The sequence below is a fragment of the Acipenser ruthenus genome, chromosome 17 (genome assembly GCF_902713425.1).
Source record: "Acipenser ruthenus chromosome 17, fAciRut3.2 maternal haplotype, whole genome shotgun sequence".
NCBI classification, from domain to species: Eukaryota; Metazoa; Chordata; class Actinopteri; order Acipenseriformes; family Acipenseridae; genus Acipenser; species Acipenser ruthenus.
In genome coordinates, this window is record NC_081205.1 from 28,788,069 (window position 1) to 28,804,340 (window position 16,272).

The 16,272-nt window shown below is 37.0% G+C and overlaps 1 pseudogene; it reads right to left on the reverse strand.

Annotated features, from left to right (window-relative positions):
- Nucleotides 1-11,852: 11,852 nt before the first annotated feature.
- Nucleotides 11,853-15,315, reverse strand: LOC117423597 (protein C3orf33-like; annotated as a pseudogene).
- Nucleotides 15,316-16,272: the final 957 nt, after the last annotated feature.

Below are 16,272 nucleotides of genomic sequence, written 5' to 3' on the forward strand. Positions count from 1 at the left end.
TTCTACTAATTGCTGTTCACAAGGCATGATAAAAAATGTGTCACTTTTACAACAACAACAAAAAAAAATGTTTTTCAGAAAGTAATTACTGAACCAGAAAGGAAAACAAGACTTTGCTTCTTCTGAAATTCAGACCTGGTACTTCATAGATTGAACTATATTGTGTTTAATGACAGTGTGTGCAGTAAAGGGAGTTCTACCTGCTTGTGGTTTATAGGCATCACAATCCATCAGTATTGGGGAGCTGCCCCCCTTCATATTCAAAAGAAGTCCAGGGGAAGGTTTGCAGTGGCAATGTGGAATCTCGTACAAGCATTTCTGTTCTTGTTTTTTAATTAAAAAAAAAAAAAAAAAAAAAAAAACTTGCACAGCTCCTGGAGTGTTCTTTTAATATATTGCTGCAAAAGTCATTAAAAATGACATTTCTTTGTCTTCAAACAGTCATTGTGATGGATTAGTTTCTTGTGCCTACAGGTCAGTGAGGCACAGAGATGCCCTGACGTAACATTTCTGTTTCTGCATCTTTACGAAACAGAAATGTTGACAGGCAGATTCGTTTTTTCAGCACTGTTAACCTTTCACCTTTCTGAACATGGAAACAAACAAACAGACAGACAGACAGACAGACAGACAGACAGACAGACAGACAGAGACAGAGCACGCTATCTTTGAGTCGACTCCACTCTGGCTGGAGAGTAGGTTGATCAATGTAAATAAGGCTGCTGTAAACTCTTTAGGTTGGGGGATAAATAGCATTGAAGTTCATTCAAGCTGACCTGAAACACCAACTAAATTACTGTGGAACTGTGGAAAAGCTGATAAGTGTTCCCCCCCAGCACCAGTGTTGTCACGGGAATCACACTGTGGATTGGTTTTGACTTTTTTTTTTTTTTTGCAGAGTTTGGTAGCTAGGTTGCAGCCTCCAGACGCATTATCTGATGTAATAACAAAAATAAATTGAAAACTAAAAAATAAAATTCCTGCTTTAACAGAATGATAAACACCCATACATCTAGACACCTTTAATCTAATTTCCAACAGCAAAAAACTGAACTGCATGGCTTTGCACCGTTAATGTAGAACACTGCCCTCTAGTGCCCATCTACTTAACAACTAGCCTAAATGCCATTCTGAATAATACCTTTACTTGCACAACCTCACATAGTTTATTGGTTATAGCCTAACCTGCTTATAAGGAGCACTTTTATAGGCAGGTGGTCTTAATTGGTAACGGTATACAGGTGGCCTTTAGTACAAGATCGACTGTATAACCCTGACACAAATCATCTATAGATAAATACATAATAATGAGGCTCTGACTTGGGTATCCATTTATTTGTGCAGAAAATAAGAAAAAATATTTTTGGAATCCAAACTGGAACACCTCCTTAGAAAGTTACCATTCATTACATTCCTAACACCAGAATCCCTGGGATCAGCAGGAATGCAGCAATATTCAGGGATCAACAAAACCAGGCAAAGCTTTTAAGCAAAGACAAAATATCAGCAATTTCTATTAAGAGCACTTACTGTGAAATACACTGTTGTCTGCTAAAAAGTGCCGACAGTACTGCAGGCATCCCTTTTTATCTGCAGCCCAGGGGCTCATTGTTCAAGAAGCAGCTCTGTGAACTCAGAGCCAGGGCACTTAACCTGCAAACAAGATTAAAAAAGAAAGACGATTAGGAGGATGGTCTAAACAAGTACTAAACACACTGGAACTTTAGGATTCGAACACCGCAGTTCTACTGAATGTTTAGTGCTTTTACACCAAATTACATTAAATTACCTGTAGCTGTTACACAACGGGAGTGGTTAAAATTATTTTACAGTATATAGAAACCAATGTTTTAAATGTGTTTTGTTGTACATTTGTTCATTGTATAATTTTACAGCAAAGAGGTATAAGATGTATGCTTGTGGTATATGTGGTCACTGGTTTGCGCCCAGCCTCCGCCCTGCTACACTTTATAAGCCATCCCTAAACAAACATTATTAACAGTGGAAAGTGTTATGCAAATATTTAGTGTTTGGTTAAAGCTTTCAGTAGAATAGCTCATTTCTGGGGGAGGGAAATGGTAGCTAGCCACATGTTTCTTCAAAGCTCACAGGGTTGGTACAAACTTTTCAATGGAGTACAGCTACAATGACGCGAGGCTCCAAAACACACCGCACAGTATGTTTGTAGAGTTTTATTTCCCTCAAGCAGGATTTGAACTTGATATACTGTGACCAAGAGAAGTAACATTTGAAAGCTTTCCTTCCCAACTGAGAGGGGTTTTTCAACTACCCTCAAGTGATCATATTTGGGCTGCAAAATGTATTGACTTCGCTAGACTTCTCTTTGTTATGACTTAAGACCTTTTAACCTGATATATGTTATGCATTCTGGAATGTCTTTTTGAGATGAGAGAGAGAGATTTTCTTTTTAGCAGGTTACATTGTTTTACTTCTAGTGTTTCTAGATAATCATTGACAAGCTTTGTTTGAATTTACCAATCCCTTGTTAGTCAGGAAGGTGACTGTGCTGATTATAGTAACACAGGGAACACGATTAAAACTGACTGGAACCAATTCAAAGCACAAGGGAGTGGAATGGGTGATGACTGGACTACAGCAGACAAAAGAGGGATGTCAAACACAACTCTTGGTTGTAGACAAAATACTTATTTATAGTCATTAAATACTTACGATCATATCGTAAGTCTCTTGGTTCACCCACATACCAACATCTACCTTTATGGTAAATGTATACCATCTCATACAAAATGTCCCCATTCAAAGACCTATCTTGATGTAAAGCCAGCAATTTAATTGAGGGATGGTTGAAGATACCAAAAGGAAATGGTGCAGTAATAGTTACAGCTCAAAACTGTGTTGACTCCCCATGCCATGTTGTTAAAGCCACTCTCAGTTGTGTTTTTTTATTTACAAGACTAACAGGCATCCCTATTATTTTATCCAATCTGTTTAAGTATAGTGAAGCCCCTTAAGTTACAGCATGTTTCTAAAGAAGCACAGCTCATGTCACTTTCACTACAGAGGCTGCAGAGCAAGACAAACACAGTGGAGTCCCAACAGACAGACAGCACTACACAGAACCAAGCCTGCAGCCACTGAAGCAACTGTTCCTTGATCAGACAGGATAAAAATGTGATGACTTATACTGTGTATAAACATTAATGTCCAATTATATTTTTTGGAAACAAAATGACATAAAAGCAATGCTAAAACATGCCACAGAACTACCCAGCTTTAGAACAGAACATTGTAATATATGCTTTGATAATACATGCTGTCTAAAACTGTGTAAAATACAATTGTTTAAGGCATTTCAGACATAATTTGATATTGGTAGAACTGCAGACAAAAAAATGAGACTATTAAAAGACCTGTGCCCTTTCAACTAGCTACAGTAACACACAGTAAAGCAAGTAGAGTAGACACAAATAGACGAATAAATTGAATACAAAATGGGACTGAGCAGATGTGTTTCATTCCTATGATCTTTGGTGCTAGAAAAACAAATGCATCAGACAGTAAAACCTGAGCAGTGTGTGAGAACGACAACACTTTTATAGACATGCTTAAACTGGCAGTTTGCTTAGAAACTACATATCAAGGTCTGAGGACAGCTGGCATCTAAATCGCAATGTATTAAAAACCAGTCCCCTCACTGCATTACATCCTGTTATCCAAAAAGATTTTTAAAAAGAATTCAGCACTCCTTTATATATAAAAAAAGAAGATTAGGTAGAAAGTCACGCAATCAAAAGGTTTTGTTCATAGCGTATTGTAGTTTACAATAGGCAGTGCAACATCACAGATCACGATTTTCCTCTCATTGCTAAGGGGGCTTCATTCTCTCCAGAACATACTTACCTGCCTGAATAAATGTAAAATAGACGTACATAGAGCTACAAATCTGAGTTTAATAGCAATTACAAAGAATCCCCTCGTGTACAGGCACCGCATCTCTGACAACTGACAAAGGCATGAAATAAAAGCACCATAATTGCTTTGCACCATAATGCTGTCAAAACATGACTTTTTAAATGCAGGATTTAAATTGACACTGGTGTCCTGTTTTCTGTGGATCTGCTCACTAGGGAAATCTGTATTCAACCCAAGCAGCCACTTTTCAGTTTAAAATGAACACTGCTTACATTCAGCATTTCTTCTCTGTTTCTTTATTCTTCCTGCCAATTAAATGGAACATCTGTAGTTGTACAGCCTCCTGCAAAAATCACTAATCCTGTTTATCCAATAATTACTTCTGAGCGTTTACAATGTGATAGGTTGATTTGCTTTTTAACTTACACACAAATTGCAACTTTGAAGTACTTTCAACAATAGACCGTATCTAAACTTGTATATAAACCCTGTGCATCTGCATACTTGTCTAGGAAATACCCAGTCAAAAGCATAACAAAAGCAGGTATTCCATCCATAACTAAAAAAAAGAAAACTCAATCATGGTAGATTTATAAATAGCAAATACTAAAAATGTTTCTACTAAAAGTCTTTGTCGATTTTTTCAATCTGAACTATGGATAATAACTTTGAGACATACTGTAAGGACAGTTTTTAAACTCTCCTGTGTTCAGAGCAATGTACTTGCCTAAGCAGCCTGCAACACACTTTCCAAGAGACCCACAATGAAACAGGTGCATTTTATTTCCTGCAGTTATAAAATCACTGTAAAAGGGACATGCTTTTCTCCAAAGTAATAACGCAGTGTGCACAGCCTCTGTATGGCACCCGTTTTCTGTATCTGACAGAAAAAAAAAATTATGAAAGACTTCATTGCTCTGGATTCATTTGCACATACTGTAGCCCAAACCATTTATGAATGCTAACGAGAACAGCATCCATAATTCAGACATTTTAACATTCACAACGGCAGAAAAAGTTCAAGTTCTTTGGCAGCTGGAAAGAATGGATCATTTCATTTGTGTACATTTTTGTTTTTTATGCAAGCCAAAAATGAGTTGAAGCAACTGTACCGATTTCCATATCTTACAAGAGACAGTGTTTGAAAGTTATTGAAGAAAAGAGATTCTTAAGCGAGAGAAGCCTTGCTGTAGTAGTGCTGAGTGTACCCAGAATTCTTTGGGTAAGAGGTCAAGGGGATTAAATGACTTCACAGTCGAACACACTTTATTACACAATTGGCCGGAAACTTGAAAGCGTTGCCTATCAAGTTCAGAAAACCTGTACTCGACAGTGACTGCATTAGAAACATCCCACCTAACTTCCTTAAGTGTTGGCGTAAATCAAACATCCCCCCATTGAATCCAAATATACCGTCGGCCAACACCATCGAGATTTTATTAAGCTGAAGGATTTGTGTTTTATTTCTCATTAGTCATGGAGGCCAGGTTACCACTTTCAGGATGATTTAGTGTGTTCAAGCCACTTTATCTCACCCAACGGCTAGCGTGAAATTAACTGCTAAAAGACACTCTCTCTAAAAAAAAGGTTTACAGTACGTACTCAGGAAATAAAATCTATGCAGGACTAGGGACATGTTACTGGTATATTACCGACAGAATCTAAGTGGCATTCATTTCAATTGTGGAGGCCTTATTTTATAAATTAGCAGTAACGTTTAATAGAGGGAACGTCAATCAGTATATTTCATTTCTAAAGTTTCCTCAAAGAAATTAGAATTGAGCGTGCCAGCTGTTCTCATATTCTAAACGGGGGGAAAAAAAAATCAATTTGTGAAAGTATTGTAAATGCCCAGCTGAGTATACCTTTTCACAAACAAAGAGTTAAAATACTATGCATTGCTTTGTTTAAATAACACTGCAGGACACACCCAGTAAGACTAACAAAGTAACAAATAAACACACCTTTCAATATTATTTTAGTAGACTGGGTTAAGGCAAATCTTTGGTTGCAGAGTACAATTAAATGGCTGTTCTTTAGTACAGTAATTCGATTATGCGTAAGTTAAGAGGAAATGCAATCACCTATAACAATGTGTTTTTTCTGTTTGTTTTGCAATACAAAGGCACCCATTTGTCCTACTGCCAAGATTCGTTGGGCTGTGGAGGGCCCTCTCAATACTACTCAGTCCAGAATTGCTCCAAAATACTCTTAGTTTGGCAGTTGCTCTCAGTATAGGGCTAGAACCACAGTGTTATTTGTCAGCATCAACTACAAGAAGAAAACAATATTATATTGGATCAATACAAAGAATTATAATCTCTTTCTATAATGCAAGTAAAAATATAAATTAAAAAAAGGCTAAGTCATTTTAACTGTTGTAACAGGGCAACCAAAACTGCATGCAACACAGACAACAGTGCCTGTAAGATATTGTGAACCTATAATATCTGTTGTACAAGCCTTTTCTGAATTGTATCGCCTGTCATTAGACAATTGGCATATGGTGACCCCATTAGTAACTTTACAGTTTTATAAAATTGAGCTCAATGCACATGATCTCTGGGGAGATGGCAATTACACCGATTCAAAGGTCCCACCTAATACACGCTGATGTCTTCCAGGCACAATTGATATCCATGCTATTGTGACATTTAAGCCTCTTCTTACTGCACAGCTGTTGCCTTGTCTAACTGATTTAATGGCACTGCATTTACCGTATTCCCATTTCAAACATCTGTTAGCTCATAATCCGGTTATAAAAGATCCTAAATATCACTGTGATTGAAAGCTGTGATGTAATAATAAAAAAAGAATGTTCTGTAAACACTATTTATTTGTATGTTCTATAAAAGGTACAGCTATAACTTGGCATGGAATTATTTGAGAGACACCGAATGCATGAATTACTCTTCCTTCAAAGATGTACAGACAGCATCCTCCATAGACCCTCAGATGATCCCAGTTGGACAATATAAGCACCCAAGCCAGCTGAGCAGGAACGTCCCATACAGCACAGCATACCCAAGCCAGCTGAGCAGGAACGTCCCATACAGCACAGCATACCCAAGCCAGCTGAGCAGCACAACATTATATATTGTTGGTGCAAAGTTTAGTCACCTGCAAGCAGACAAACAAAGTCTCCATTATCTCCAGGATTTGTTTTGTTTTGTTTCGGGGGGGGGGGGGGGGGAACTAGAAAGACACAATGCAACCAGTTTACCCCATTGTGGCCACAAAGGCTACTAGTAAGTATAGAATAACTAACAATCTATTTACAGACAGCTGAAGTGTTAAATGTTCAGCATCAACTGTGTAATCCATACAAACATACTGGGTATATCTAAAGTTATACCAGTTTATTCAGTCTGTACACATTTCCACTCACACCAACATTATAACAAAATATTTGCCAAGAAAATCCATGATTTTTGAAAATCCAGATGAACTCTTGTCCTTTCTGGAAGAGTTCTCCATTTTAAAGAGTTCTTCCACTGAGTTTGAAATCCCCAGTGTTTAACTGTGTTTGCATGCATATACAAACAGAAGTAATTAAAAATCAAGGCGATCCAAACAGAGGTGAGAAACGCATCTACAGTTTCAAATGGACCTTTAGGGTGTTGCATTTCCCCTGATCTATTCTTTAAACTGTAAAACAAGACTCCAGCAGACCAACAACCAGTCTCTTCTACACCCCGCCCCCTAAGCCAATCTTATTATCTATCATCCCTCTAACATGTGGTCCGGAGAGCTAAATCCCCACAAACCATTGAGAACACATGTCACTGGGATTTAGGGAGTTGTTGAAGGAGGCCAACCATGGCATGTGGACTAGACACAGAGATAGATAGATATATAGTAATAACAGCATACAATTAATTTATTTCCTATCGTTGTATGGTTCTCTCTCTCTCTCATATATATATATATATATCCATAAAACTATAGGAAATAAATTAGTTGATCATAACTGAAGAGCCCCTTCTCTTGGGTTACCTATTTGTGATGCATGTCTTCTATTCCTTGGAGAATAGGGTTAATAATTGATTAGCTGTGCAGCAACAAAGAACCTCTTTTCCAATACAAGGCAACATCAGTGCAAGATGGCAATATGATCCTTTCACAGTGTTCTACTGGGGAAATAAGGAAGCACTAAACTCTGAACTGCATTGAAGGGAGAGAGAATTTAGTGTCATGCTCACTACCAGTTTGCTATACATAAAAAAGCACATGCACCTCTAAAAGGATTAAATACAAAGCAAACCCATACAAATATGCTTACCATCTTTATCGGTTTGCAAAAAGTCGACAAAATGTCTTGATACAGCATGTTCAAGAAGCACTGAAAAACTTACAAATGGTCTGTTGAATAAAAAAACAGGTATTGTATTTTAAATGAAGCATTGCTACATTGCAAAGGCTTCATAAATGTGATTCAATTAACTTAATTTGTTTTTTTATTACCTTCCCTTTATGACCAGCTGTGCAAGGGACCATGCAATACATGATTGGATGAAGTCAATTCGTAAGGAAGCGCCATGTAGGCTGGGGACAAGATGAAAAAAATATCTACTTATGCTTCTCTTTTTGCATTAATTTGGCTAAAGTATTTGGCAAACAGAGAACATGATCCAGAAATTGCTCATATCAGTTTACAGTTTAGCTCATATCAGCAAACTCTACTGAGACGTCACAATGGCTCTCTTGTGCTACTTACACATGGTAACATAATATGGTGGCTGTGCTGGAGAGAAGGCGCATCTTTCAGTCTTTGTCTACAAACCATCATTAATCACATGACCTCCATTTAAATTATTGAGCGAGATGTATTTCCTTTTCTGGTAGTGCAACTCACATTGTTCAAATTTAATCCATTGTTACCTGCCCTGTAAAATAAAAACAATGCTCCTTGCAACACTCGATACTATAAATGGACACACTTAGCAACAATCACAATGTGTGCTCACAAAGAGACAGGACCCTTTGAATAAGTTGCTATAAAAAAAAAAAAAAAAACTAAGGCGCAATTTCAGAAATAACTGCCACCTACACTTTTTATAGATATTATACAGTGTAACTTATTAGAGTCCTGAAACGTGCGGTGTGGTCACATTGACATGCTGCAGTACACTGTACACTGTAGCCTACAGTATTGAAATAGATAAGGTGTATTAGCTTAACATGCCAGAAAATGTGGATTGACGATTTTACCAATTTAAAAGTTGTAATGAGTTTTGCTCTGAAGCATACAAGTACTGTCGGAAGTTCGTTTTATATATGAAACCAATAGCAGTTCTTAACTTTACATACAAGACCAAGTTACATTGCCAATAACATTCAGTGCATGTATTCAAAACATAAACATTTTATACCCAACTTCTGAACTGAGCACCGCACCTGCTAAAAAATAACAAAGGCAAGGATAATCGCACTTACCTCTTTGATTGGATCGTTGCGTTAAGTAGTACACTTTTAAAACAGAGTTCTACGTGTGATACAAAAACATTATCCTATTTGTTGGTTGTTTTTTTTTGTTTTTGTTTTTGTTTCTATGACGAGAAGTGTCCAAGGAAGCAAAACCTGTCCCGAACAGTTTAAGAAAAGCAGTTGTGACTACTGGGGGTCACCCGGTCATCTGCCGCCACAAGACGATTTCTCTCATTCAAACACACAATCGCCGTGAATGAGAGGCAGATTATAAAGAAGGAATGGAGTCCATGGAATGGCATGACTACCAACTTCAAAACAAACACACACACAATAATCTAAACTGCAATCATCTCAATTCAGTAAAAACAAATATAAACTTAAAAACAGATACGTATTGATTGATTCACTTTGGTTTATTATCTTGTAGCTGACAATAAATATTTCAGTTTCCTGATCTATATACTGTCACGGAAGAAATCAGGATAACGTTTTTTCTTCGTTCTTTGGATGTTTCTACACTGTTTTCCAGATCTTGCCACATCTACGACGATTACTTTATTGAATCGATACATCCCACATATTGAATTGCTTTCTATGAATTGCGTGTATTTCTGAACCTGCCGTTATGTGTTCTGTGTATTAAATCGACTCAAATTGTCAAAACGTGCAGTTCTAAACTTACCTTTACATCATTGAACCAAAATCCAACCCTATTGTGCTAAAGCAATTTAAATATAGACCCTCTAGGGAAATAAAAAGAAAATAGCAAAATACTGATAAATACAGTGTAATAAATGGATCCATATATCACCATGTATTATTGTTCAATATTTGTATTATTATATGCATTAGCAATATTAGTACTGTATGTCAATATATTGCAAAAGACTAATCGTCTAAAAGTCTGTCATTTAACTTATTAAGTTCATTTTAATATTTCTAAATTAAGCACTACTGAGTGTTTAATAATTATGGATGTTAGAAGTTACTGTATATCTGGTTGATCAAAGTGTAACAGAAAACCATGGGCACAAAAATTAGTTCAAAGAGTTGTTAATTATAGAAGTGTAATGTTTACATGTGTTTAGCATTTATATATTGTAATGTTTTACTTTATAACAAAGTTATAAACTTTATAACAAAGTTCACAATTCTACGTTAAGGATAAACACTTTTAAATATGCATTTCATACAATATGGGTCAGTCAACTTCAAATCCAAACGATTCAGCAATGTTTGACAGAGCCTGTCTAACATCCTTCTAACAGTTCCTTAGTCGAACTGCCTTCTGTGTTTGCCAGTTCAAAGTCTGCTAGCCCCAGCTTTTAATTCACCTATCAATTCAAATTTTCCTCCAATAGGAAGGAACCAGCATAGCTTTGGTCACATAATTTGCACAACAAAGGCATCCTTTGGCTTTTTTGTATTCTGCTTCCCAGCACGTCACAGGAATCCAGGAGCACAGACACTGCCCTATTCAACTTAAAGCACTATACAATGTCAGCTCCAGGGGTTGCTCCGGTTAACCACTGCTTCAGCTCTGTGGGTTTCATAGCAAATGAAGATTGCAATAGGGGATAGGGGGAGGGTGGGGGGCGGCACAAAATCTCTTTTAAAGATGCATGTTACAGGGTCTTTATCTGTGTTGTTTGTCTTGTGTAAGACCAGTAGACAAACTGTTAAGAAAACAGGCAAAACAACAAACGGTTATTTTAAATGTGCAGATAGGGGATGGTTAACATTTTTCAAATGAAGAGAACGGGGGTGATATGATACTGAGCCTAAGATTAAATAGAAATACTGAAGTGCTTAGATGAGTGGTGTTTTTCTTAGGAAACAGGGATATAATTCCGGTAATGCATTTAAGATTTTAATTATTAGCAAAATGGCTCACCTTTGTCTTACAATACAAGTCTCTCAACTTTTATAATTTGAACGGATGTGCAAGGGAACAATGGTCAAGTGAATAAGGAGCTATTTGTTGTGTGTAACATATCAAAAAAATAATTCTGTTTTTGCTGTTTGGTTTGCTGTTTTCCATCAGTTTTATCTGGAATAATACAATTTGTCGTGTTCTATCTTTTTGTGGACTCTTAGCTGAAGTTAAAACTTCCTGTTCTTTCTGTGATTTTATGTCTTCTCAGGTTTCACCTTTTGATCTGCTTCAGCTTTTGGATTGCTTCCATGGAAACCACAGGGTCCTGTCACTGAAAACACCAGGGGCCATTAAAACCTCTCAGCGAATCATTGTGACAGTAAAGATTTGCAACCATCAACATATAAGAACATTTAACCCATTAAGGTACACGGGACATATGTGTCCCTCAAAAAAAAAATGATGCAGACTTTCTTATTTTTGCAATGAGGTGCACGACACAGGGTTTGAAATGTACTGACAGGTTGGACCTGGTTGACAATACTGTCCCACCACAGTCATAAATCTTCGAAGAAACCCCTTCAAGTAATTTACAATGCATGTAAAGTACATTCATTTCACCAAAAATAATCCAAGCCATTTTGAACCTTGAACCTTTATTGCAGTATTTATAATATTGTAACAATATAAAGGGAAGCTTTGTAGCATTTACATTTTCACAATATTTATTACCTGTTTAATAGTCTATTACATATTTTTTTTCTCATTCCCCATTGCTTGTGTTTAGATCATTGTTTACATTATTTACAAAGTAAGTATAACATATTGCTTTAAATCTGGTTAACAGATTGCCCTTCACAAGCACTCACAAGTTTAAAGAGAGCCTAATATGCATAGAGTGGTACTCATAAGTATTGACACCAGGTGCTTTTAAATAACTGATCCAATGATTTGGCTGTTGAACGTGTTACTAGTTAGATAAACACTAAAGAAACAAAATAAGTTTAGTAAGAAAAAAGAAAAGCCTGGATTTTAGGTACTGACAGACAATCATTCTGTATTATTACTGTATTTGGCTATTTACAGGCACCCCCGAACATTAACATCTAGTCAGCTTTCAGACAAATGAAAAAAAGATACCAAAGGGATGTCTATTTTGTAAAGGACCTGAAGTCTGCACAACACCAGAGATGGATAGTTTTACCGTCTGTGAAATCAGACCCTTTTAAAAAGCTTTTTTAAGTGCTTTACAATCCTGTAACAGTTTATGTTATCTATCATTTGTTTCCAGATACTCCTTCTTTTCCACAGATCTTTACTTTTCTTCTGAGCTTTCAGTTCTGCTTTCAGTAGTCTCTTGTGAACCTTCCAGTAGAGTCTGGATTGATAATGGAGACCATCCACAGGAACTGTCTTTCCAAAGCCCTGTCTTAAGAGCTCCTCCTTAAGGCAAGTGCTGAATACTCCACCCTAGGAAAATTCAGAAATAATTAAAATAATATTATATTATTATATTTTTCTGTGCTATACACTTTTTGATGTACAGTAAAATAAGAAAAAATAAACAGTGTAGCTATGTTTAATCTGACGTCATTCCCATCTCATACATAAGATCAATGGGATTGTCAAAACCAGTTGTTCTATTAAAGCTGTAAGCTAGTCCAAAAAAAAAAATACTAGTTAATCAAGTCATATTAAAAAAAAAAAAAAAAAAAAAACAGTTTTAGGATTCCAAATGTAACATGCAAAGGGAAAAAAAACAATCGTACATTCACTGTAATCAGTAAATCCCTTTTACATTACATGTCAAAACTGGCCTTGCTTCATAACAGGAGTAATTCACTCAAGATAGCTTTTGAACGTTATAACACGGATTATCTTACAAATAAATTGTTTTTTTTTAACTTCACATGCGGTTTTTTTATTTATTTTTTACCATATCTGCCATAACGAGACAGTCAAGTGAAGATTCTTCTCTGCTTAGAAGTTTAAACCACACAATCTGTGTCGGCTTTATCTGTTGTTTTAATCAGGCCCTTCCATCTTCTGTGACCTCAACTCCAGCCAATCTGACCAACAGAAGTGCGTCCAATCGCCCTGCAGAACAGAAAGCATTCCCGTGCTTTACATTCAGCGTCCTTTACTTCACTACAAATATTAAGGCTGCTTTGAATTTGAAAGGAGTAATTGCATCTTGGGGAAAAAGCAAAAATAGCCACAGTTTTAGCAGGAGGTCCATTACATTTGGTGTAAATTAGCAGGCTGCCTGGATGGTTCAGTGGACTTCTATTAGCCTTTCACCTTTTTTATTGATGGCTTCACCACTAGCTGTGACTAGTACCAAAGCTTATTTCCTGAAGAACAAGCAATGCAATCTAAGTACTGCAAGGCTACTGATAAGATAGGCATGGTTGCTCTTACTCCAGCCCACTGCTGCAAACCAGGACCTTAAAACTCCAGTTTGAACCCCCACTTTTATTGTCCTTACATACTTTGTCTTAGCAGTGATGAAATCACAGGAACACTGATTGGAACATGCTCCACTTCCAGTGCTTTCTCTGTTAGACGGTGGACTCTTCCCCGAAGTCTCACATTCTTTTCTATGAATTCTGCAGGAATCTCTAAAGCAGAACCAAATTTAGAAGTCTGCGAACAGACAAAAAGAAACACCTAGCAGTGGCGAGAGACTTTCAGGAGGTGTCTGCAAAGTATTGTTTCTAATCAATTGAAAATGAGGTAGGTATTACCCAAACAAATGCATTTGCTTATAAATAATGAACCATAAAGCTGTTAGAAATAACTAGTTAAATTAGCCTTGAACCTCAAATAATGTGTAACGTGAATGCCCACGAGTATAAGTTTTGGTACACTTATCAATTCTAAATGAATTGCTAATGGCATTATTTCCATGTAACATGATTTTACAGACAATAATATAATTTATATCATATCTATTAGATTTATTTAAACTGTTGTGCAAATAACAAAGGCCTTTAACTCATTAAAAGACTTGGTAAATACCACCATCTATAACAGTATGTGTGAGTGTCTAGATGATTCTTGTATTTAAAAAATAATTAAAATGCCAGGTTTGGTCCAATTTAATATTTAAATAGTTGCGATATTTAGACCAATTGAATAGCCCCCACTGTGTTTAAAAACAATAATAAATGGTGCTTCTGTCCAGCCCACACTGACCACTCCTGGATAAAAGAAAAGAAAGTGTGACTGGCATTCTCAGAACATGGGCTAGTGTGTGAGTTGACGGGTGACTACACATTCCATAAATAAGCTGAATAAGGCATTAGCAGAAACGCTGGTCTACCTGTTTTTGTTAGAAAAGGACTTGTAGGTTTTGGCGATTGAACTGTGTTGAGCAATAGCACAGAAGGAATTATGGTTTGTTACTCCTTTGTTTTGATTGTAATACGGTAGTGTGCAGTACAGGGTACTGTAGTGAAAACTATACCTGGTACTCCACTAGGTAATTCTGTCAGTCAAAAAGGCTCAGACGCAAATCACGGTCAACACGGAGCGTGTATGTGGGCGTGTATATGTGTAAAGTACCGTATGTGAGGCTGTATGTTTGTGTGTAGATGCAAGCATGTAAGTACTTCATAGCTGCACCACTAGAGGGAGACATTCCCACAGCAAATTGTTGCAGCATTGCCATAAAATGGGACTACTTACTAGACAACTTGGAGGTTGTAATTCACTTTTTAACTGCATTTATTTGTGTAACAACGTTTTTACGCCACTACTGTACTACATATGTTAGAAATCTGGCTACAATTACAAAATAAAACGACAACATTGTGCCATGTAAAGGCCTACTATCCAGATACGATTTTAAAATAGCAGATACATAAACAAATACAACGGTACCGTAAAATGTTGAATTGCACTTTCTGTTCAAAACAGTGCTGCAACAAGTATGGCTACTTAATCATAGTGAACGTTTAATTATGTTCTCATACCCTGATAATAGTTAAATGGTTATCTGCGATCTGTGATATTTTGGCGAGAATGTTGGACGATGCTTGTGTCTCCTCTTGCTCTTGCTCTTGCAGGTCTTCTGCAGCAGTCGGTGACTGCAGCATGTTGTTTGCAAACATGCCCCACCCCGCGCATACACACTTTGGGTGCGTTCTAGTAGCACAGATTTCCGCAGTTCTGCACAGATCTGCACAGTTCTGCACAGAATCCCGTTCTGCGAGGGATGCTGCGTGACGTCACGAAGCTCCACCCTCAAAAATCTGTGCAGATGCATCACAACCCAGCGCAGCTTTCAAAAGTAGCTGCGGCAGGCTGGCTGCGGATGTGAACCAAAGAGAGACGATGCAGAGATCACGAGTGACCTGCCAATCGTAATTCACATAGCTACTAAAACTACCGCTGCCCCCCTTGTTAGTGGAGGGAAACGACATGTTATCTTTATACAAAGAAGGGTGAACAGACTTGTCAACGCGATAGTAAATAAATGGTAACCCTTTAAAATAAGTGTCTGTTCATATGTAATTCATGATGAATTGCAGACACGGAATTCAATTATTAGAATTAGACGTGCATTCAACATGAATTCCTATTTTATCATGCTGATAAATTAGTTCATACGTAATTCATCATGAATTACAGACACATTTAAAAGTGTTACTCACATAAATGAATGAATTATTCAATATAAAATAGTAATTAATAGTAAATTAAACATAATGTACTAATCCCTGATGTTAATGTTCAACAGCTACACCAAAATGACTCTGTAACGTTATAGTCTGATAATCCAGAAACTAACTAAATGACGTTTAAAAACTACAATGAAGTTATAATGGACTGCAAATGAATGCAATGCCCACGTGTGATACATTGTGATAAATTAAATAATGGATCTCAGTTGAGCCTCCATGTTTGCTCGGTAGTCGACGTTCCAAAGCCGTTCACGCTCGGTCTGCAAAATCCGTGACGTCAGCCGCAGACTGTGGATACAATCTAGCCGGGTGAAAAAGTATCACGAACGCAGCTACAGTATCCAACAAGGTTCAAAAGCCTTAATGTAAACCTATCTTCTCATT